The sequence below is a fragment of the Sapajus apella genome, unplaced genomic scaffold, assembly GCF_009761245.1.
Source record: "Sapajus apella isolate SASKATOON/1434 unplaced genomic scaffold, GSC_monkey_1.0 scaffold12, whole genome shotgun sequence".
Lineage (NCBI taxonomy): Eukaryota > Metazoa > Chordata > Mammalia > Primates > Cebidae > Sapajus > Sapajus apella.
In genome coordinates, this window is record NW_022436952.1 from 32,615,808 (window position 1) to 32,638,526 (window position 22,719).

General features: G+C 43.1%; 1 long non-coding RNA gene across 1 annotated transcript; it reads left to right on the top strand.

Moving 5' to 3' along the window:
- The first annotated feature begins 215 nt into the window (after positions 1-215).
- On the top strand, positions 216-9,747 carry LOC116553406. Its single transcript, XR_004269740.1, has 3 exons — positions 216-568; positions 1,817-1,819; positions 8,549-9,747. It is a non-coding gene; the product is annotated as an uncharacterized LOC116553406 (long non-coding RNA).
- The last annotated feature ends 12,972 nt before the right edge of the window (positions 9,748-22,719 follow it).

The window sequence follows — 22,719 nt, forward strand, 5'->3', positions numbered from 1 at the left end:
CTGAGGAGGGGAAGCGCTTCTTTGTTCCTTCTCTGTTTTCAATTTTTTTTTTGGTTTTTTTTTTTTTAGATGTTCAGTTCTGATTTCACCAAGGGAAGGAGACCTAGGTGTCCACCCCCAGGTCCTCCAGAACCTCCCCCTGCCCCGCTCAGAGTCTTCCTGGGACCCTCAGGCTCGCAGAGCCCTCCGCAGGTTTCACCCCCGACGCCTCCAAATCCTTCGACTCCTACTGGAATTACCCCGTCAGCTGCTCCAGCCCTGTGCTGGAAGAGGGGCAAGGGGTATGGTGAGACGTGTTGGTAGATGGGGCACTGGGACGAAGGGGAAAGCAGAAAATTAAGCCTCTGTTTTCGCCTTCCCCTACCCCGCCCCTCCCGCCCCCGTAATTCCAGAATGTTGCTTCCGCCTCCTTTCTTTTGCTGCCAGGCGTAGGTGTGGCCACTGGGACGAAACCTGGCAGAAAATTAAGCCTCTGTTTTCGCCTTCCCCTACCCCCTCCGAGTAGGGGTTCCACAGCGCAGGGAGACAAGGATGGTGGCCAGTTACCAGAAAATCAAGGCAGATGGAAGTGTCTGGAAAACACCATCTATGGTCATCTCTGGAGTCTGGGGTCATGGGATAACTTTTTGATTTTTCAATGTATTGTCAAATAGGTAAAGTATGTGGAAAGTACAAAATGATAGTAAATTGAACACCCGTGTATTCACCAGACAGCTTAAGCAATAACATTAGCAATATTTGTGTACCCAGCTGGTCTCATTCCCTCATTCCACTTGTCCCCTACTCACCTGATAACCAGTACAGTTTTATGAGTTTGAAATTACTAATTTCCATGCAACTGTTTATACTTTTATTATATGTGTATTTGTCCCTCATCAAAACATGATACTGTTTCAACACATTTATATGCATTTAAGCTGCATGTAAATGGCATCATGCTGTCCAGGTATGGTCACTCATACCTATAATTCCAGCACTTTGGGAGGCTGAGAAAAAGGATGGCTTGAGGCCCAGAGTTTGCGACCAGCCTCGGCAAAATAGCAAGATCCTATCTCTACAAAAAATTTGTTTGGTTTGAGACCAAGTCTTGCTCTGTCACCCAGGCTGCAGTGCAATGGCATGATCTTGACTTGCTGCAACTTCTGCCTCCTGGGTTCAAGCGATTCTCCTGCCTCAGCCTCCGGCATAACTGGGACTACAGACACACACCACCACACCTGGCGATTTTTGTATTTTTAGTAGAGATGGGTTACACCATATTGGCCAAGATGGTGTCAAACTTCTGACCTCGTGATCCGCCCACCTCAGCCTCCCAAAGAGCTGGGATTACAGATGTGAGCCACCACACCCAGCCAAAGCATTTGTTTAAAGTTAGCTGGGTGTAGTGGCACATGCCTGTAAAGTCCCAGCTACTAAGGAGACTGAAGCGGGAAGATGGCTTAAGCCCAGGAGTTGAAGGATGCTGTGAGCTATGGTTGTGCCACTGCACACCTGCACTGGCAATAGAGTGAGACCCTGTCTCTTAAAAAAGAAAAAAGAAAAGTATCATATTGCATGTGTTCTGTAGAACTTGCTCCCACACATTTTGCTTTAAAGATTTGTGCGTGTATTTAGATCATTCCTTTTCACAGCCGCATGAGCTGGATTCTTTCTGTTCTTCTTTCCATCCATACCCATTGGTCTCCAGAGTATCCACGCCTCACCAAAAGTTCCTGCAGGAAACCTCAGCTCCACTGGCTTCCAGGTCATAATTGTTCCAGCACTACTTCTGAATTTCTGGCTCCAGCCCTCCTCTGCCATGTTCTTAAGTTTCTAGAGGGTCAAGGTCATGAGAAAGGAAAAATGCCAAGTGCCTTTGGTAAAATATTGCTCTTCTAGCTGTTTGCATGTTTGTTTGTGTGGAGTGGGAGGAAAGTGAAGGCAGATGTGATTTATTCTGAGTATTAATTCAAGTTTAAAAGTAAAATCTTTAGGTTTGCCTTGTCCAGTAAAAAATGCCAAGAGCCATAACTGCCCATTTTCTCTCTTCTTTCTCCCTCTCTGTCTGTCTTGTCTCACACACACACACACACACGGTTAATGCAATGTTTACATTGTTTTTGCTTCAACAAACTAAATAGGAGAAGAGAGGTGGTAGGTTAAAGGGACAGGTTACCTTATTAGGGGCACACAGTCGCTCACAGAAAGAATCACTATAGTAGCATAAGGAAAATTACTGTCTAGGCCAGCCCTGTGTCAGTGACCTCTGTCACTGCCCCCAGTCTGCACAGTGAGGCTGGAGGCTGCATGCTGTGGTCTGCAGATCCCTCACTACAGAAAACCCGCTTCAGCATTCTCCATGAGAGTCACAGGGAGATTGATTACGGGGCTCAATGCTCAATGGCATTGTGGCTGGCCAAGTTTGTTTTTTTTGTTTTTTTTTTTTTTTACAAAAACTTGTACTAGGGAACTGAGAATTGTAGCAGTGAGACATCTTAGCATAGAGCCTTATGTGTGTTTCCACAGACTTTCTTTCAAATCCAAGCCACTTGTTTATAATAATATTCACTTTTCAGGGAAAAATATATTTTCCACTTGTTTTCCCTTTTCTTGGTAAAAAGTTTAAAAAATAAAGTTTGCATAAACATGTTTATGCTGTTTCTTATGAACAATGTTTGCATTTGACACAGGGGGAAATTTTGACAGAACAAGTTTACTTGCAGGAGGGATGAGATATCCTTTATCAATGTTTATATGAATCCCACACAGAGAATGGGAGGGAAAATCTTGGTTCTCTGACACTCCCCGTACCCACACTGAGATCCAAGAATGTCCTGATGATTTTCCTATCTCTAAATAATTCAGCTTTTCCTGAAGGAGCTCAGTTAAGTCCAAACTTAATTTCTGTCAAGTCCAATGTTTAATTTGCTTTTTCCAGTATAGGAAATGAAAGTATGACTCAGAATTTTATTTTCTCTCTGTATCCCATCAGATCTTTAGCACACTGAGGGTAATGACAGAGTCTCAAAGTATATCCCCACAAAGGAAAAAACACTAATTTTCCAGAGATTCCTGGAATATATCACCTTAACCAAGTGATCCAAGTTAATATCATTAGCAACAGGAAAAATTAAATTGCATGCCACTAAAAAGAACAGTTTTTATTTCTTATGTATTCCTGACCCAATAAAACAAAACCAAACAGCACAATGAGAATGTAACTATAAGGAAACATTAGAGGGTTCAATGGTGCACACCTGTAGTCCCAGCTGCTTGGGAGGTTGAGGCAGGAGAATTGCTTAAGGCCAAGAGTTCAAGACCAGCCTGGGCAATATAGCAAGACCCTGTTTCAAAGGAAAAAGAAAAGAAAACATTAAACAAACCCAAACCCAAATTGAAAGACTGTTCTAGGTTGAAGAACACTAAAAAGACAAGACAAAGGCACCATGTAATCCTAGGCTGGAGCTTGGACTAGAAAACATTTCTTTTTGCTATAAAGGACACTGGTAATGGTGAGAATGTACTTCACAGACAGCAACTTGGAGCTTAATCCCAAAGGACCCCAGCTGCCTCATTCTGAAATCCACTGCACATTTGTGTGAAGGCTTCCATGGGCTGCTCCCAGCTGATGACTGAGTATATAAGGACAGGAGGGCAGGTCTTTTCCTGGGAGACACAGGATGCCTATAATGGCCAACTTTCACTTGACTTGAGTGAGTATCTGGCATACTTCCACCCAACCTCTCTTCCCACTTGCCTCCACGTAGGATTAGACTTGCATCATTGTCTTTCATTGACTCCCAACTCTCAACAAAATGGAAATGCCAAATTCCCCTGACATATGGTAGAGGAAGAAATAAAGAGTTTGAGGAAAATGAGCATGAAGGAATGGATATTTTAGGGAAGACCAGAAGACCTGCTAGACGATTTTGTTCCATGATATGTCCCAGATTACACACCACTCACCAAGACTACCAAAAAGCACTGGCAGGAGGGGCACCAGCATCAAAGAAGTCCAGGGATGGCTGTCTGCTGTGTGCCAGGGAGGATGGTGGGTGAGGCAGTCTCAGAGCTGAGCTCATTAATACCCATGGGAATGCACAATGGGGGCCCTCAAATAATAGAAGCCAGGAGATCACAATTACCACAGTGCCTGGCATGGTTAGACAGACAGCCACCAGGACTAGAGCCACACGAAGTTGTGGAGATGGTTAATGCCGAATGATGTCCTTAGAGGCAAAATAGGCAGCCAACAAGAATGTTACTTAACATCTATAACCCACAAAGAGCAAAAATAAAGGAGCAGGATGCTGTGGATAATCGCTCCCAACAAAAGCCACAACTTCTTGTTTAATTTTCAAACCCAAGCCAATTTGCAGATCTAGAACCCACTGGCTGAAGTGATGGATCCCCAGGAGGAAGAAACTTGCAATGCCATGGCAAGTATATACCATGGGCATTTACTCATGTAATTATATGGTGGGGGAAAGGAGATAACCAGACATTTCAAGGACTATTGAATATGGGATCTGAGTTAACACTGATAACCAGAAACCCAAAATATCATCATAGTCCCTGTTACAATGGGACAAGGTGATTAATGGAGTCCTGTCTGAAATCTGACTCACAGTGGTCCATCTGATCTGCGGATGAATTCCCAAGCAGCCAAGTGCATAGTTGGAATAGCCCCCATATTAGACCCTGGTCTGTAAAGTGTAACTATTATAGTGGGGAAGGCCAAAAGGAAACCTCTGAAGCTGCCCGCAACTCAGCCAAGATGATAAATCAAAATCAGTTTCATATTTTAAGAAGTTCATGCCACCATTAAAGAACTAAAGGATGCAGGGAAAGTAGTTTCCACGATATTTTCATTTTATTTGCTAGCCTGGCCCCTGAAGAAATTGGCAAGATCCTGAAGAGTGACTGTAGACTACCACAGGCTTAACCAAGGAGTAGCCCTCATCCCGACTGCTATTTGGTATTATCTAGATCAACGTTAGTAAGCCTTCAGGTGAAAAATATGTGAGCACTGATTTGGCAAATGCGTTCTCTTCCATTCCAATCAGAAAGGGGATCAGAAATAGCTCACATTCATGTGGAACGGACAAAAATATTCAGTTACATTTGGCTCCAGGGTTATTTTAACTTTTGCTCTCAGTCATAATATAGTACAAAGAAATCTTCACCATCTGGACAGCCCAGAGAACACCACGTGGACCGATTACATTGATATCATGCTTCTGAACAGATGAACAAGTGTTGGCTCTGGGGGCCTTGGTAAGACACATGCATTCCAGAGGACTGGAGATAAACCACATTAAGATTTCAGGAACCAGCCGCGCCAGTGAAGTTTTAGGGGATTCAGCGGTAAGAGTTGTACTAGGTGTCCCCTCCATAGTAAAAGACAAATTGCTGTATCTTTCGTCACCTACCACAAGAAGGAAGCATCTGCTAGGCCTATTTAACTTCTATAGGCAACATATGCCATACCAAAAAAACTACTCTGGCCCATAAATCAGGTGACATGGAGAGCTGCAAGCTTCAAGGGGCCTAGAGCAGAAGTATTGCAGCAGATCCAGCAGGCCATGGTGCCATCACACCCTGCAACTTGGGCTCCACAGTCTGACAGCCTGTGGCATTCTGTTCGACAATAGTTGGACAATATGGGGATCACGGCAAGCCCCAGTGGGAGAATCCCAAGGCAGGCACTTGGGATTCTAGAACAAGGCCATGACATCCACAGTAGAGAACTATATGCCATTTGAGAAACAGCATTTGCGTGTTAGCGGGCCCTGATACAGACTGAACACTTATCCTTGGGAAACCAGCTGAGCATGCATCTGAAACTGCCCCTGATAAGCTGAATTCTGTTGGACCTAATAAGTCCCCAGGTTGGATGGGCCCAGCAGCAGTACATGCTAATGTGGAAATCCAGGATGGAGCCTGAGCGGGAACAAAGAACACAAGTAAGCTGCATTAGCAGGTAGCCCAGACTCTCCCATAGTCCCCTATGTCACCCACCACACTTGCACCTGTTTTCACCTATTTCTCTACAGGAGCTAGAGAGATGCCCACACAACTGAGTGAAAGAGAAAAAAACTCACGCATGGTTTACAGATGTTAGCTTAGTATGTGCGTGCAGACCAGAAATGAACTGTGACTGTGTTACAGCCACATGCTGCAGGGAGTAGTACTGAAAGGCAGTGAAGAGGGAAGGTCTTCCCAGTAGGCAGAGATCTGAATCATGCACCTGATTATTCACTTTGTGTGGAAGATAAGTGGCCTGAAGTAAGACTAAGTAAGCTGAGGGCAGTGGTATGTACCTGTAGTCTCAGCTACTTGGGAGACTGAGGCAGGAGGATCACTTGAGCCTGGGAGTTTGAAGCTATAGTAAACCATGATGGCACCGCTGCGCTCAGAGCCTAGATGACAGAGCAAGACATGGTCTCTATTTATTTATTTATTTGTGTTTGAGATGGAGTTTCGCTGTTGTTGCCCAGACTGGAGTGCAATGGCGCAACCCCGCTCACTGCAACCTCTGCCTCCTGGGTTCAAATGATTCTCCTGCCTCAGCCTCCTGAGTAGCTGGGATTACAGGCACCCGCCACCACACCCAGCTATTTTTTTTTGTGTTTTTAGTAGAGACAGTGTTTCACCATGTTGGCCAAGCTGGTCTTGAACTCCTGACCTCAGATGATCTGCCCACCTTGGCCTCCCAAAGTGCTGGCATTATGGATGTGAACTACCATGCCTGACCTGACTCTGTCTCTTTTAGAAGAGGAGGAGGAGGAGGAGGAAGGAGGAGGAGGAGGAGGAGGAGGAAGGAGGAAGGAGGAGGAGGAGGAAGAAGAAGGAGGAGGAGGAAGGAGGAAGAAGAAGGAGGAGGAGGAAGGAGGAAGGAGGAGAAGGAGGAAGAAGAAGGAGGAGGAGGAAGAAGAAGAGGAGGAGGAGGGGGAGAAGAAGAGAGGAGGAGAAGGAGAAGAAGGAGGAGGAGAAGGAGGAGGAGGAGGAGGAGAAGGAGAAGAGGGTTCGGAGGAGGAGGAGGAGGGGGAAGGGGGAGAAGTGGGAGGAGAAGGGAAGGAGGAAGAAGAAGGAGAAATATATATGCTTGGGAAGTGGCCAATGGTCTGGCTGCCTGGTCAGAGCCTTTAAAGAAAACAACTGGAAAATCGGATACAAGGAGGTCTGGGTAGACCCTAGAAACATGTAGATGGACATAATGGGAGTGGATACAATATATGAACATTTTGCATCACATGTTAATGCCCAACAGAGAGTGTCTACCATGCAAGAGGACTGAGCAGTCAGGTAGACAAAATGACTCAGCCAGTCTTTGCCATCAGCCACTCCAGAACTGGCACAATAGGCACATGAATAGGTGACAGAGATGGCTACCTATGGGCCCAATAGAATGGACTCCTACTTATGAAAGCCAGCGTAGCCACTGCTGCCTCTGAATGTCCAACTTGTCAGCAACAGAGACCCACACTCCCAAAGTGGCACTAGTCTTCAAAGAGACCAACCAGTCACGTGGTGACAAGTTGACTACATCAGCCCCCTTCCACACTGGAAGGGTCAGCAGTCTGAACTCACAGGGACAGCTACCTATTCCAGAAATGGGTTTGCCTTTCCTGCCCACAGAGCCTCAGCTGGAACCACTCGCCGAGACTTTATGGAATGTCTAATCCACAGGCATGGAATCCCACACATCACAGCATCCAACCAGGAGACTCTTCACAGCAAAGAAGGTGGACCTGTGATCATGAGATCACTGTCTGTCTCACATACCACCCCATCCAAGGCAGACAGCCTCGTAGAATCCCGGAACAGCCTTCTAAGTGTACAACTGAATGGCAGCTCAAAGAACACACTCTAAAAAGATGGGGTGCCATCCTTCAGTAGACCGTATATTTATTAAATCATAGACCCCTCGATGGTGCCATATTCCCACAAGGAAGAACAGAAGGTCCAGGAACCAAAGAGGAGAAGCAGGAGTGGCCCCACTTACCATCACTACCAGGGACCTGCTGGGGGATTTTGTGCTTCCTGTCCCTGTAGATCCTGAACCCTGAAAGGGTTGCACACTTGCCAGGGGACACAGTGAGTGTCCCACTGAACTATAAGTTCCAGCTGCCAAAGGGGCACTTTGATCTCATGTGTAAGAAGTCACCAGACTGGCAGGGGTCGTGGATGTTGCTCAGCAGAAGCGGGCAAGACTGTTTTCACACAAGGGGGCAGGAAGGAATATGTGTGAAACCCAGGTGATCTAATTGAGTGCCTTCTGATACTCCCATGCCCTACTGTAAGGGTCAACAGACACATGCAGTAACCCCAAACTGATAAAGGTATGACTGCCAAAGGTTCGAACCACTCAGGAATGAGGGTTCTGGCCACACCCCTGGGTCAGCAAGCTGCCAAGACCTGCAGAGGTGAGAGGTGAGGGTGAGAGGTATTTAGAATGAATAGTGGAGGAGTGGAAGGAGGAGAGCCGATTGCAACCCTGAGATCCACTGTGGTGTCAGGGCCTGCAGTTCATCCCACTAACCTCTCGCTTCTGATTTCCCCTCAGGAGGAATGGCCTACGGGGGCCATGCAGGGGCTGCATGGAGGAACTGGTCAGCATGCACAGAAGTGGATGGCAGTGGGCCAGGCACAGTGGCTCACATCTGTAATCCCAGCACTTTGGGAGACTGAGGTGGGTGGATCACCTGAGCCCAGGAGTTCGAGAGCAGCCTGGACAACATGATGAAACCCCATCGCTACTAAAAATACAAAAATTAGCTTGGTGTGGTGGCAGACACTTGTAATCCCAGCTACTCAAGGAGGTTGAGACAGGCGAATTGCTTGAGGTGGAGGTTTCAGTGAGCCAAGATAGCGCCACTACACTCCAGCCTGTGGGACAGACCGAGACTCTGACTAAAAATAAAATAAATTTTAAAAAGGTGGACCGCAGTGGTGTGGGAATGGACCTGACAGACCTCCCGTTATGGAAAGCTTACACAGCCAAGGGCCAAAGGCCAACCGCCATTCTCTGAAACCTGTCCTGCATTTGTGCCAAGGCCACACTTCCCACAGGCTGCTCCAGCCAGTGACCAAACACAGCACGGACACTGTGACTGGCCCATTCTGGGAGACATGGGACTCCTCTGATGTCCAGCTTTGCTTTGGGGACTCCCTGATGGCCTTGCCAAGCCTTCCTGATAAAGCACTTTGGTCCAGGAAGCTTCTACCCGACCTTCCTTCCTCTCTCCTTCACGCAGGGTCAGACTTACAATGTGGTCTGACAATTCCCCCAGCAGTTCCTGGCTCTTGCTCCTTTCCTCTCACAGGTGCTTCTCTTGAGAAAATTCTTGCATGCTTAATCCCAATTTGAGGGATTATTGGGACAATTATTGGGACCACTATTGGAATGGTTGACAAACTGTCACTAGGGGTGTGTAAATTAAATGGCCGTATCTTATAAATCCATGTTAATTTCCCGGTATAGATGACAGCGCTGTGATTATATAGGAGTAGGTCCTTGATGTTTAGGAATTACAAGGTGAAATGTTTAGGATAATGGAGCAACTTACTTTCAAATGGTTCCCAAAAAATTATAGATAGATAGATAGATAGATAGATAGATAGATGGATAGATAGAGTGAGAAAGTGAGAATAGTAAAGCAAATGTATATAAAGTTTTGTGGCAAGAGAGCATAGTTTTTTTGTAGTATTCTTGCAACTTTTCCATAAGTTTGAAATTGTCCAAAATTTAAAAATGTTTAAAACATTCTGGGTTGGGCGCGGTGACTCATGCCTGTAAATCCCAGTACTTTGGGAGGCTGATCACCTGAGGGGATCACCTGAGGTTGGGAATTTGAGATCAGCCTCACCAACATGGAGAAACCCCATCTCTACTAAAAATACAAAATTAGCAGGAGTGGTGGCACATGCCTGTAATCCTAGCTACTTGGGAGGCTGAGGCAGGAGAATTGCTTGAACCCGGGAGGTGGAGGTTGTGGTGAGTCGAGATGGCACCATTGCACTCCAGCCTGGACAATAAGAGCTAAACTCCCTCTCAAAAAAAAAAAAAAATTCTGAAGACATACATTCAGCCAGCAGTCATATGAAAAAAAGCTCTACATCACTGATCATTAGAGAAATGCAAATCAAAACCACAATGAGATACCATCTAACCAGCCAGAATGGCAATTATTAAAAAGTCAGAAAATAACAGATGCTGGTGAGGTTGTGGAGAAAAAGAGACACTTATACATGTTAGTGGTAGTGTGAATTAGTTCAGCCATTGTGGAAGACAGTGTGGCGATTCCTCAAAGACCTAAAAACAGAAATACCATTCAACCCAGCAATCTTATTACTGGGTACATACCCAAAGGAATATAAATCATTCTATTATAAAGACACACACACATGTATATTCATTGCAGCACCATTCACAATAGCAAAGACATGGAATTGACCTAAATGCTCATCAGTGATAGACTGGATAAAGAAAAATGTGGTACATATACACCATGGAATACTATGCAGCCATAGCAATGAATGAGATCATGTCCTTTGCAGGGACATGGATGGAGCCGGAGGCTATTATCCTTAGCAAACTAACACAGGAATAAAAAATCAAATACCACATGCTCTCACTTACAAGTGGGAGCTAAATGATGAGAACACATGGACACACTGAGTGGAACAACACACACTGGGGCCTTTTGGTGGAGGGTAGGAGGAAGGAGAGGATCAGGAAAAATAACTCATGGATTCTAGGCTTCATACCTGGGTGATGAAATAATCTGTACAACAAACCCCCATGGCAGAAGTTTACCTATGTAACAAACCTGCATTTATACCCCTGAACTTAAAAGGTTTTTAAAAAATCTTGAAACTAACACTCAGAATCTTGATTAAAAGTCTTGATGCAAAAGGGCTTGCATAACTAATATGGTTTGAGTCTGTGTCCCCACGCAAACCTCATGTCAAATTGTAATCCCCAATGTCAGAGAAGGGATATGGTGTGAGGTGATTAGATTAAGGGAGTGGATTTCTCCCATGCTGTTCTCATTAAAATGGGTGAGTTCTCCTGAGATCTGGTTGTTTAAAAGTGTTTATCACCTCCTCCTTCCCTCTCGTCATTCTGCTCCAGCATGTAGGATGTGCCGGCCTCCCTTTCACTTTTGCCAAGATTGTAAGTTTCCTGAGGTCTCCCCAGCCTTGCTTCCTGTGCAGCCTGTGGTACCATGAGCCAATTAAACCTCTTTTCTTTGTAAATTACCCAGTCTCAGGCAGTTCTTTTTTTTTTTTTTTCAGGTAGTTCTTAATACCAATGCAAGAACGGACTAATATAATAGCCTTCTTCTTTATCTTGAAATTCATCAAGGACACCAAGGCCATTCCACCCAATTTAAAAGTTTCCTTTCTATTCTCCAAAGTGATTTCTAGTAGAAAGATGGAAGGCTGTTTATGCTTTTATTGATTGCTTAGTTTTGTCATTATAATTATACATTTCAAAATTCTTTTAGAATTAGTTTGTTAGGGCTGCCATAAATATACCAAAATTTGAAGATCAGGTGGCTTAAAAAACACAAATTCATTTTCTCACAGCTCTAGAGATTGTAAGTCCAAGATCAAGGTGTCAGCAGATATTGTTTCTTCTGAGGCCTCTGTCTTGGCTTGCAGTTGCTGCCTTCTCGCCGTGCCCTCACATGGTCTCCACTCTGTATACGAGTGCCTCCCTGGTGTCTCTTCCTCTTCTTAGGAGGACACTAATTGTATCAAATTAGGGCCCCACCCTTATGACCTTAGTTAGCTTTAATCACCCCTTTAAAGATTTCATCTCTAAAGGTATTCACACTCCAAGGTAGTGAGGGTTAGGGATTGAACTTACAAATTTTGGGGAACCACAATTCAGCCCATAACATGGAGTGTACCATTCTCCCTTTAATCAAAGGCTACTTATATCACCACATCTTCACACCATCTCCACATACACCAGAAGGCAACTTTTTCTGAGATTCAGTCCTCTGAAGAATAATCTAAATCTCAACTCTTTTAAAAACATGGTTAATATTAATCTAAAATTTTATTTTCATTTTCTTCCAACCTGAATGACTTTTCTTAAAGGGCTCATACATTTAAAGTTTTGCCTAGATTTCAGCTGGGCATGGTGGCTCATGCTGGTAATCCCAGCACTTTGGGAGGCTGAGGCAGGCAGATCATTTGAGCTCAGGATTTTAAGACCAGCTGTGGCACCAGATATGGCAAATCCTCACCTCTACCAAAAATACAAAAATTAGCTGGCCATAGAGGTGTGCTTGTAGTCCCAGATACTCAGGAGGCTAAAGTGGAAGGACCACTTGAGCCTGGGAGGTCAAGACTGCAGTGAGCTGTGGTCGTGCCATTGTGCTCCAGCCTGGGTGACAGAGTAACACCCCGTCTCAAAAAATAATAATAATAACAAAATTTTGTCTAGATTTATTTCTCTTTTTTTTCTGGGAAGGTTTTGAGCTTCTTTTTTTTTTTTTTGAGACAGAGTTTCACTCATGTTTCCCAGGCTGGAGTGCAATGGTGCGATCTTGGCTCACCGCAACCTCCGCCTCCCGGGTTCAGGCAATTCTCCTGCCTCAACCTCCTCAGTAGCTGGGATTACAGGCACGCACCACCATGCCCAGCTAATTTTTTGTATTTTTTTTAGTAGAGACGGGGTTTCACCATGTTGACCAGGATGGTCTCGATCTCTTGACCTCGTGATCCACCCGCCTCGGCCTCCCAAAGTGCTGGGATTACAGGCTTGAGCCACCGCGCCCGGCATGAGCTTCTTTATGTTAGATTATTAAGCACTTAATTTAAGTGCTATACAATTTAAGGAACTATATGGACTTTCTAATTACATTGGAAGGTGTATTATCTAATTTGAAAAGTGCTTCTTTCCCTTGTCACTCTTTATATATGTTCATATCAGTTCTCCTGGAACACATAGACTCTAATTTGATTGCACTGTGGTCTGAGAGACTGTTTGTTATGATTTCCATTCTTTTGCGTTTGCTGAAGAGTGATTTACTTCCAATTACGTGGCCAATTTTAGAGTAGATGTGATGTGGTGCTGAGAAGAATGTATATTCTGTGGATTTGGTGTGGAGAGTTCTGTAAATGTCTATTAGGTTTGCTTGGTCCAGTTCTGAGTTCAAGTCCTGGATAGCCTTGTTAATTTTCTATCTCATTGATCTAATATTGACAGTGGAGTGTTAAAGTCTCCCACTGTTATTGTGTGGGAGTCTAGGTCTCTTTGTAGGTCATTAAGAACTTGCTTTATGTATCTGGTTGCTCCTGTATTAGGTGTGTATATATTTAGGATCATTAGCTCTTCTTGTTGCATTGATCCTTTTACAATTATGTAATGCCCTTCTTTGTCTCTTTTGATCTTTGTTGGTTTAAAGTCTATTTTATCAGAGACTAGAGTTGCAACTCCTGCTTTTTTTTGCACTCCATTTGCTTGGTAAATGTTCCTCCATCCCTTTATTTTGAGTCTATGTGTTTTCTTACATGTGAGATGGATCTCCTGAATACAGCACACCAATGGGTCTTGACTTTTTATCCAATTTGCCAGTCTGTGTCTTTTGATTGGGGCATTAGCCCATTTATATTTAAGGTTAATATTGTTATGTGTGAATTTGATCCTGCCATTTTGATGCCAGCTGGTTGTTTTGCTCATTAGTTGACACATTGTCTTCATTGTGTCGAAGCTCTTTACCATTTGGTCCGTTTTTAGAGTGGCTGGTGCTGGTCGTTCCTTTCTATGTTTAGTGCTTCTTTCAGGAGCTCTTGTAAGGCAGGCTGGTGGTGCACACCTGTATTCCCAGCTACTTGGGAGGCTGAGGCAGGAGGATGGCTTGATCCTAGGTGTTTGGAACTGTACTATTTTTCTAATTTTTCTGCAAGTCTATATTGGTTCAAAATGAAAAGGTTTTAAAAACTGAGAGTGCCTTACAATTTTCAAGTTTGTTTTACTTTCTCCCATTGGTAAACATACACTGTCAACCTTGACATTTTGGGAAATCTGAAAAAAATCTTTAGAAGTAGGGGCAGGGAATGACATAGATTTATTGCCCAAAGACTATTAGCATTGTGACATGTCTCATCTGGACATTTTTTTTCCCTAGAATTTTTTGGCAGATCAGTAATTAAATAGTAGTGGACCGTTTTTATATTTATTTTTATTGAATCTTTTTTTACATTTATTATAGAAGTAATAGGAGACTTTTAAGATGCCACAGCAGACATTGCTGTTCCCTTTTTTGCAATACCCCAAATAAAAAATAAGAACTGAAATACCTAAAACCTCAGACCTCATTATATGGGAAAGAGGGGTAAGGGCTGCCTGCCCCATGCAGTGGAGGTTGAGGACACCAGAAGGGAAAACCTGCAACTGCAGATTTTGGGCACAGCCAGCAGAACACATGGTTGTCTGTGTTACGTGGCTTGTAGACCCTGGGCAGAAAATTCAATGACTTGTTTGGAGCAACTAGACTGAAGGGCAGAGGGGCTTTGGAGTTTCCTTGTCCTGTGTTAAACACAGGATTGGCAAAGGACATGCCATCTTTGAAATCAGCCTTCAGGGCTAAAAACATCTGTGAGTGACAAGCAGCTCTGACACTGCTAATATCTAGCCTGTGGAAAGAGGAAATCTGCACCAATGGTCAAAACAGTTATGCAACTGTCTGTGAACCAGAGAGGCTTTGGCACCCCCAAGCACTGCCCTGGCCTTGTTCCCACACATATCCTGCGAGCAGCTCCATTGGGGAAGCTAGGATCCACCCTGGGAGAAGAGCCCTCTGGATCCATGTGAAGGGGCGCCCAGGATGACAGCTGAGGGTGGGCCCAGAGCCACATGTCAGGATCCAAGGACAGAGGGCTCAGGGGACCTTCTCCTGAGGATACAAAGTTGATGGTAAACTTCATGTACTTGATTAAACAACAACAACACAAAGTTATGAAACAAACAAAAAGTAAGATAATATGACTCCTGAGGAAAGAAGAAAGTTGCAGGAGAAATGAAAAGCCCCCATAGTACATCACCCAGCACAGCTGTGACTAGAGAGACTCAAAACAAGGTTAACATTGAATATTATTCTAACTCAAAATAGTGATAAAATCATCGTGGCAGGATGTGGGGAGATCAAGTTGGGGAGGGAGGGTAATTGAGCTAAATCTTCCGGAAATAAATAATATCTATTTAAGCCCCAAAATGGCACCATTTAGAGCTAAGTGCCAAAAGAAACATCAAACTGATGGCCCCTCCAAACAAGACAGGAGCAGGGGCAGGGGCAGGAGACTGCTGGTTTCATACTAAGCCCTGTGGAGCTATTTCACTTCCAATACTACCTGCATGGACCACTTAGATTTTTAAAATTTGTAAAAATTCTGAGAACTATCTGGAAAGTCATGGGCAGTTTGTTTCCTCTTACAGAGATTTTTCCCCCATATAATTGGAGGGAAAAAACTCTACAGATTATCTGATAGAATCGGCATTTCATAGACCCATATTCATGGCATTTCTGTGGATCTGAAACACAAGATCTATAGTGATAGATAATAATCCACATAATAATCCTATCTTGACCTTTTCCTTGCATCTTTTAAGTTTTGAATTTTGAGATCTGGCATTTGTTCTCTCCAAAATAACTAGTGAAACTTCAGTGTTTGTCAATGAAAATTACAGATCTGGGTGGGGGAAAAAAAAACCCAACTCAGCAAGATAAGTAGACAATGTCTCCCTGACCCTTTACAGCTGCAGAAAAGGAGGTATAATTTTGCTTCTTAAAACTGTGTTTTCAAATGTTATATCTATCAAAGGAAAACTGTATAAAACATCTAGACTTCAGAGAATGTTACCGTGTCCTGTGAAAGTAAACACTAACTGCTACCAAATCTGTTATCCAGATGACTTACCTATAAGTTGTGCTGCTCTGATAACACTTAAATGAATGCTTTTCCCTGGAAGGGATATACATGTAAGAATTTATTTTGTCGAGCCAGAAGAGAGAGGAAGAGCTCGTTCCTGTTTTCCTGCATGCACGATCATAAGACCTATGCGTCTGTTCGATTTCTTAAGAGTCTAGGAGTTTGTGGTCCATTGAAATGAACATTTGTTACCCAGACACTGCTTCCTTGTCTTGGGGCTGACCATCCCCTCTGGCCTGGCAGCAGGAATTTTCACTCCATCCCTAGATATTATGGGAAATCAGTCCCTTGTCCCAGCCAACACACACCAGTTAGCTGCCACCTGCTGGTAGTCCCAGCCCCACCAAGCAGCTCTTGTTCCTCTGTTCTTTCCTACAGCCTCTGTTAACTTTTTTTTTAAATACAGTCTCTTCTGTTGTCCAAGTTGGAGTGCAGTGGTGCATTCACAGCTCACTGCAGCTTCAATCACTTGAGCTCAAGAGGTCCTACCACCTCAGCTTCCTGAGTAGCTGGGACCACAGGTGCAGGCCATCACGTCCAGCTAATTTTTTGTAGAAACAAGTTTTGCCATGTTGCCCAGGCTGATCTTGAATTCCTGAGTTCAAGTGATCCACCCACATCGGCCTTCCAAAGTGCCGGAATTATAAGTGTGAGCCACTGTACCAAGCCTACTATTTTTTTAATATTAAGACTTTATTTTCAAGCCTTCTCTTGTACGGAAAGTAAAAATGGTGTTCCAATCTCAGTATGACTGGTAGCTGTGAATGGCTATGACTCACCCACCAATCGCAGCAATCCACACTACCACAAGAGTCTTACGTGAACGCCTGGTAACACAATTTGTTGAGGTGAATTCTCCAAGCTTGGCGATGGATTTCCAAGAGGTACAAATGGAAGAAGGCAGACTACTACTCTTTGGGCGGGCGGGTAGGTATCCTGGCATTTGTATCCCAGGACTTCAGCTACCCAGCAGCTCCATATGAGCCGTCCAACCAATCCAAAATTGTCCTAACACTTTCCCTTCCCAGCCCTCTCTGCTTCCAATATCCTCACCCCACCTTCCAGGCCCCCTGCCCAAGACCTTGCCCTAGAGGGTTCCTTTCTAGTTCCCACATCCCCAAGCAATAGATGGGAAAGGAAATCTCTTTTCACACAGACCTCAGTCTCTGGGAACTGTACCCAACAGGAGTCTAATTCATTATTGATTGTTGATTGATTGAGACAGGATATGACTCTGTCACCCAGGCTGAAGTGTCGTGGTGTGATCAGGGCTCACTGCGGCCTCAACCTCCCAGGTTCAAGCAACCCTCCTACCTCCACCTTCCAAAGTGCTGGCATCACAGGCATGAACCACTTATAGGTGAGAACATGCAGTATTTGCTTTTCTGTTCCTGAGTTACTTTGCTTAGGATAATGGCCTCCAGTTCCATCCAAGTTGCTGCAAAATACATTTTGTTCTTTTTTGTAGCTGCAAAGTATTCCATGGTGTGTATATGTATGTGTGTGTGTACGCATACCACATTTCCTTTACCCACTCATCAGCTGATTGATGCTGTGTGGTTTTAATATTAGCCATTCTGACAGGTCTTTGGTGATATCTCATTATAATTTTATTTTGCTTTTCCCTGATGACTAGTAAGACCAGATTTTATATGCTTATTGGCTTCTTTTATAAAGTGTCTGTACAAGTAGTTTGCTCATTTTTCTTTTCTGCCTTTTTTTTTGTATTGATCTGTGGAAATACTGTGTTCTAGATATAAGACTTTATTTTTTCTTGAGACAGGGTCTCCTGCTGTTGCCCAGGCTGGAATGCAGTGGTTCAAATCCGGCTCCCTGCAGCCTCAACCTCCTGGAATTATGCAATTTTCCTGCCTCAGCCTTCAGTGTAGCTGGAACCACAGGCACATGCCACAATGCCCAGTTAACTTTTTATTTTTTGTAGAGATGGGGTCTCAATTTGTTGACCAGGCTAGGACAAGTTCTTTATTGATTAAATGTTTAGCAATCTTTTTCCACTCTGTGGCTGACTTTATTACTGTCTTAATAGTATCTTTTTATGAATTGAAGTCTTTATAATGTCTTTTCATGAATTGAAGCCTTTATAATGTCTTTTCATGAGTTGAAGCTCCTATTTAATAAAGTAGTCCAATTTATCAACATTTTCCTTTATAGTTAGTGGTTCCATGTCTCATTTAAGGAATACCTGCCTACTGCCACTCATGAAGATAGTCTGTAGTGTTATCTTGTAGAATATTTCTTTTTTCAAAATTTTTAAAAACTCTCTAGCCTTATGTCATAAGAATTTTCTAGTTTTACTTTTCACGTTTAGATCTCCAATCCGCCTGATGTTTGAGTGTGTTGTGAGGGAGGGGTTATGTTTCATTTCTTTCCATGTGAATAGCTAGTTGACCCAAAATCATTTGTTGAAAAGTTCATCCCTTTCCCTCTGTTCTGTAGTGTAATCTTCGTCATAAGCCAAGTGTATCTATATGTGTGGGTCCATTTCTGAATTCTCTCTTCTGTGTCATTGGTCTATTTGCCTATTCTTTTGCTGACATTATAGCATCTTACTAACCATGACCTTACATTGATATTCACTGTTAGTCCTCCAACTTATTCTTGTTTTATTTTCTTTTTAAAAAAAAATTGCAGAAATGGAGATTCACTATGTTTCCCAGGCTAGTCTCGAACTCCCGACCTCAGGCAATACTTTCTGCCTCAGCCTTTCAAAATGTTGGGGTTGCAAGTGTGAGCCGCCATGCCTGGCCAAACTTTATTCTCCTCCAAGGTGGTCATTGCTGTTCTTGACTTTTTGGCTTTTCATAAACATTTTACAAATAACTTATAAATCTCTGGCCCATCAAAAACCTCAAAGATTTTTGGGTTTTCATGGAATCTATATGTCAATTTGGGGAGAATATATATCTTTATAATGTTGTCATCTAGCCCATGAATTTAGTAATATCTCTCTATTCATATGAGTTTTATTTCTATAAATAATATTTTATAGTTAGAATCCTTAAACATTTTTCATAATTTATTTCTAGGAATTGATGTTTTATGATATTATAATGGCACTGTCTTTAAAAACTTAATTTCCTAACTATTACAGTATGTAGAAACACAGTTGACTTTTGTAAATGGACTTTGTGTCTAAATTCACTTATTGGTTCTAAGCATTTGTAACTGTCAGATTTTTTACATGTACAATCCTGTCATGTAAATAATTTACAAGTTTTATTTCTGGGCTGGGCACAGTGGCTCATGCCTGTACTCCCAGCACTTTGGGAGGTCGAGATGGGCGGATCACAAGGTCAAGAGATTGAGACCATTCTGGCCATGGTGAAACCCTGTCTCTACTAAAAATACAAAATTAGCCGGGTGTGGTGGCACACGCCTGTGGTCCCAGCTATTTGGGAAGCTGAGGCGGAAGAATCGCTTGAACCTGGGAGAGGAAGTTTGCAGTGAGCCGAGATTGTGCCACTGCGCTCCAGCCTGGCAACAGAGCATGACTCCGTCTCAAAAAAAAAAAAAAAAAAAAAAAAAAGTTGTATTTCTAAGTTTTCAATTATATGCTTTTCTCTTTCTTCTTCTTTTATTGTTGTAAATTGACAATTTATAATTGTATAGATTGACGGGTTCTGTGAAGAGAGAGCTGCATGGGGAGGAAAATTGATGGGTTACAAAATGATGTTACAATGGATTAATGCAAGGTGAAATAAGTAAATCAAGCTAGTTAACATATCCATCACCTCAAATATTTCACTTTTTTGTGGCAAGAACATTTGAAATTTACTTAGCAATTTTGAAATGTACAACACTACTATAACTATATTCACCATACTGTGTAATAGAATGCACAAAAAGAAAAATCATATTCTCCATGTTTGAAATTGCATGCCCTTTGACCATCACCTCCCCATTTCCCCATCCTCCAGTTTCTGTCACCACCAGACTCAGACAATACTCTCCACTCCTCTAAGTTCATTGTTTTAAATTCCACACATAACTGAGAACATGTGGTATTTGTCTTTCTGTCCCTGACTTATTTCACTTAGCATAATGTTCTCCAATTTCGTCGATGTTATCACAAATTTCAGAATTTCCTTCACTTTCTCTCTCTCTCTCTCTCTCTCTCTCTCTCTTTTCTGAGATGGAGTCTCACTCTGTCGCCCAGGCTGGAGTGGCGCCATCTCAGCTCACTGCAACCTCTGCTTCCCTGGTTCAAGCCATTCCCCTGCCTCAGCCTCCCAACTAGCTGGGATTATACGTATGCACCATCACGCCTGGCTAATTTGTGTATTTTTAGTAGAGATGGGGTTTTGCCATGTGGGCCAGGCTGGTCTCAAACTCCTGACGTCAACTGATCCAGCTGCCTCGGCCTCCCAAAGTGCTGGAATTACAGGCTTGAGCCATCGCGCCTGGCCACAATACTTTTTTTAAATTCACTCATCTGTTGATGGGCAAAAGTTGATTCCATAACTTGGCTATTGTGCATAGTGTTACAATGAACAAAGGAGTGCAGATATCCCTTCAGCAAACTGATTTCGAGTCTTTTGCATTAATAACCAGAAGTGGGATTTCTAAATCATATGATAATTCTATTTTTAGTTTTTTTGGGGGGATCTCCATACTGTTTTTCATGATGGCTGCACCAATTTACATTTCCACCAACAGTGTACAGGTGTTTCCTTTGCTCTGCATCCTAACCAGAACTTACTTTTTGTTTTTTCATTTGAAAACACTCTGTTTTGAAATAGAGTACAGGATGCTTAAAAATATAGCAATAAACATTTTAAAAGACATTCTGACAGGTAAGAGATTATATCTCATTGTGGTTTTAATTTGCATTTCTCTAATGATTAATGATGCTGAGCATTTTTTCACTATCGGTTGGCTCTTTGCATGTCTTCTTTTGAGAAACGTTTTTATCACTGGAATGCAAGGATCAATAAATGTGACATGCTACGTTAACAGAATGAAAGACAAAAACCATACAATCATCTATTAGATGCCAAAAATCATTTGACAAAATTTAATATCCTTTTATGATAAAGACTGTCTCTTATCTTCCATTGTCTAGGCAGACAGCGAGAGCAAGAGAGAGAGAAAGATGACAAAAAAAGTTCACCAAATTAGATGTAGAAGGCATATACCTCTTTAAGGATAACCTCGAGTGCAAATTTTAAAAAGAGAAATGTAACTCAACACAATAAAGGTCATTTATGAGAAGCCCACAGCTAACATTACACTCAAAGCCTTTCCTGTACAATCTGGAACAAGACAAGGATTTCTACTGTTTTAGTCTATTTGTGTTGCTCAGTAAAATACCTAAGTACGGTAATTTATAAAGAAACGAGGTTTATTTGGCTCATGTTTCTGCAGGCTATACAAGCATGGCACCAAATCTGCTTCTGCTAAGGGCCTCAGGAAGCTTCCACACATGGTGGAAAGTGGAGGGTGTGCAGATTACATGGTGAGAGAGTGCAAGCAAGAGAAGGGGACAGGAAGTACCAGGATCTTTTCAACAATCAGTTCTTGGATGAGCGCAGTGGCTCATGCCCGTACGAAAATTAGTTGGGCATGGTGGCATGTGCCTGTAATCCCAGCTACTCCGTGGGCCGAGGCACGAGAATCGCTTGAACCTAGGAAGTCGAATCTGCAGTGAGCCATGATCACACCACTGCACTCCAGCCTGGATGACAGAGCGAGACCCTGTCTCAAAAAAAAAAACAAACAACAGTGGCATTGTTTCTTTCTCAAATGCTTGTAGAATTTACCAGTGAAACTAAATGGGCCTGGGTTTTCTTTGTGGGAAGGTTTTTATTACCACCGTTGTTGTTATTACAAACACAATTTATTCAATAGGTAAAATAGTACTCAAACTTTCTATTTTTTCTTTTTTTTTTTTTTTTTGAGACGGAGTTTCACTCATGTTACCCAGGCTGGAGTGCAATGGCGCAATCTCGGCTCACCGCAACCTCCGCCTCCTGGGTTCAGGCAATTCTCCTGCCTCAGCCTCCTGAGTAGTTGGGATTACAGGCACGCACCACCATGCCCAGCTAATTTTTTGTATTTTTAGTAGAGACGGGGTTTCACCATGTTGACCAGGATGGTCTCGATCTTTTGACCTCGTGATCCACCCGCCTCTGCCTCCCAAAGTGCTGGGATTACAGGCTTGAGCCACCGCGCCCGGCTCTATTTTTTCTTTTAACAGTTTAATAAATGGTCTCTTAGACACTTAAACCTCTCTGACTGTCTACCTCTGCTAACAAATTGACAACGTCCCGAGTGGAATTGCCTTAATCAAAAAGTTAAGCTTCTTCCTTGGTGCTTCCTTTTCACTGGTCTCACTGTCTTAATGGCTCTCGGTGGCTTAAACAGATTAAGTTTTGCCCAGTTTTTCAATTTTCGTATGTCAAAGTATTGTTTTGCCACAAGTTACTATTTCTAGGAGCAGAAATTCTTTATTATTTATCATTCACAAATTAGAAGACTAAGGGCCAAAGGGGTTATATCATTTTGTAGATAGAAAGTTTAAAAGTGTATGCTCCGGCCGGGCGCGGTGGCTCAAGCCTGTAATCCCAGCACTTTGGGAGGCCGAGGCGGGTGGATCACGAGGTCAAGAGATCGAGACCATCCTGGTCAACACCGTGAAACCCCGTCTCTACTAAAAATACAAAAAATTAGCTGGGCATGGTGGCGTGTGCTTGTAATCCCAGCTACTGAGGAGGCTGAGGCAGGAGAATTGCCTGAACCCAGGAGGCGGAGGTTGCGGTGAGCCGA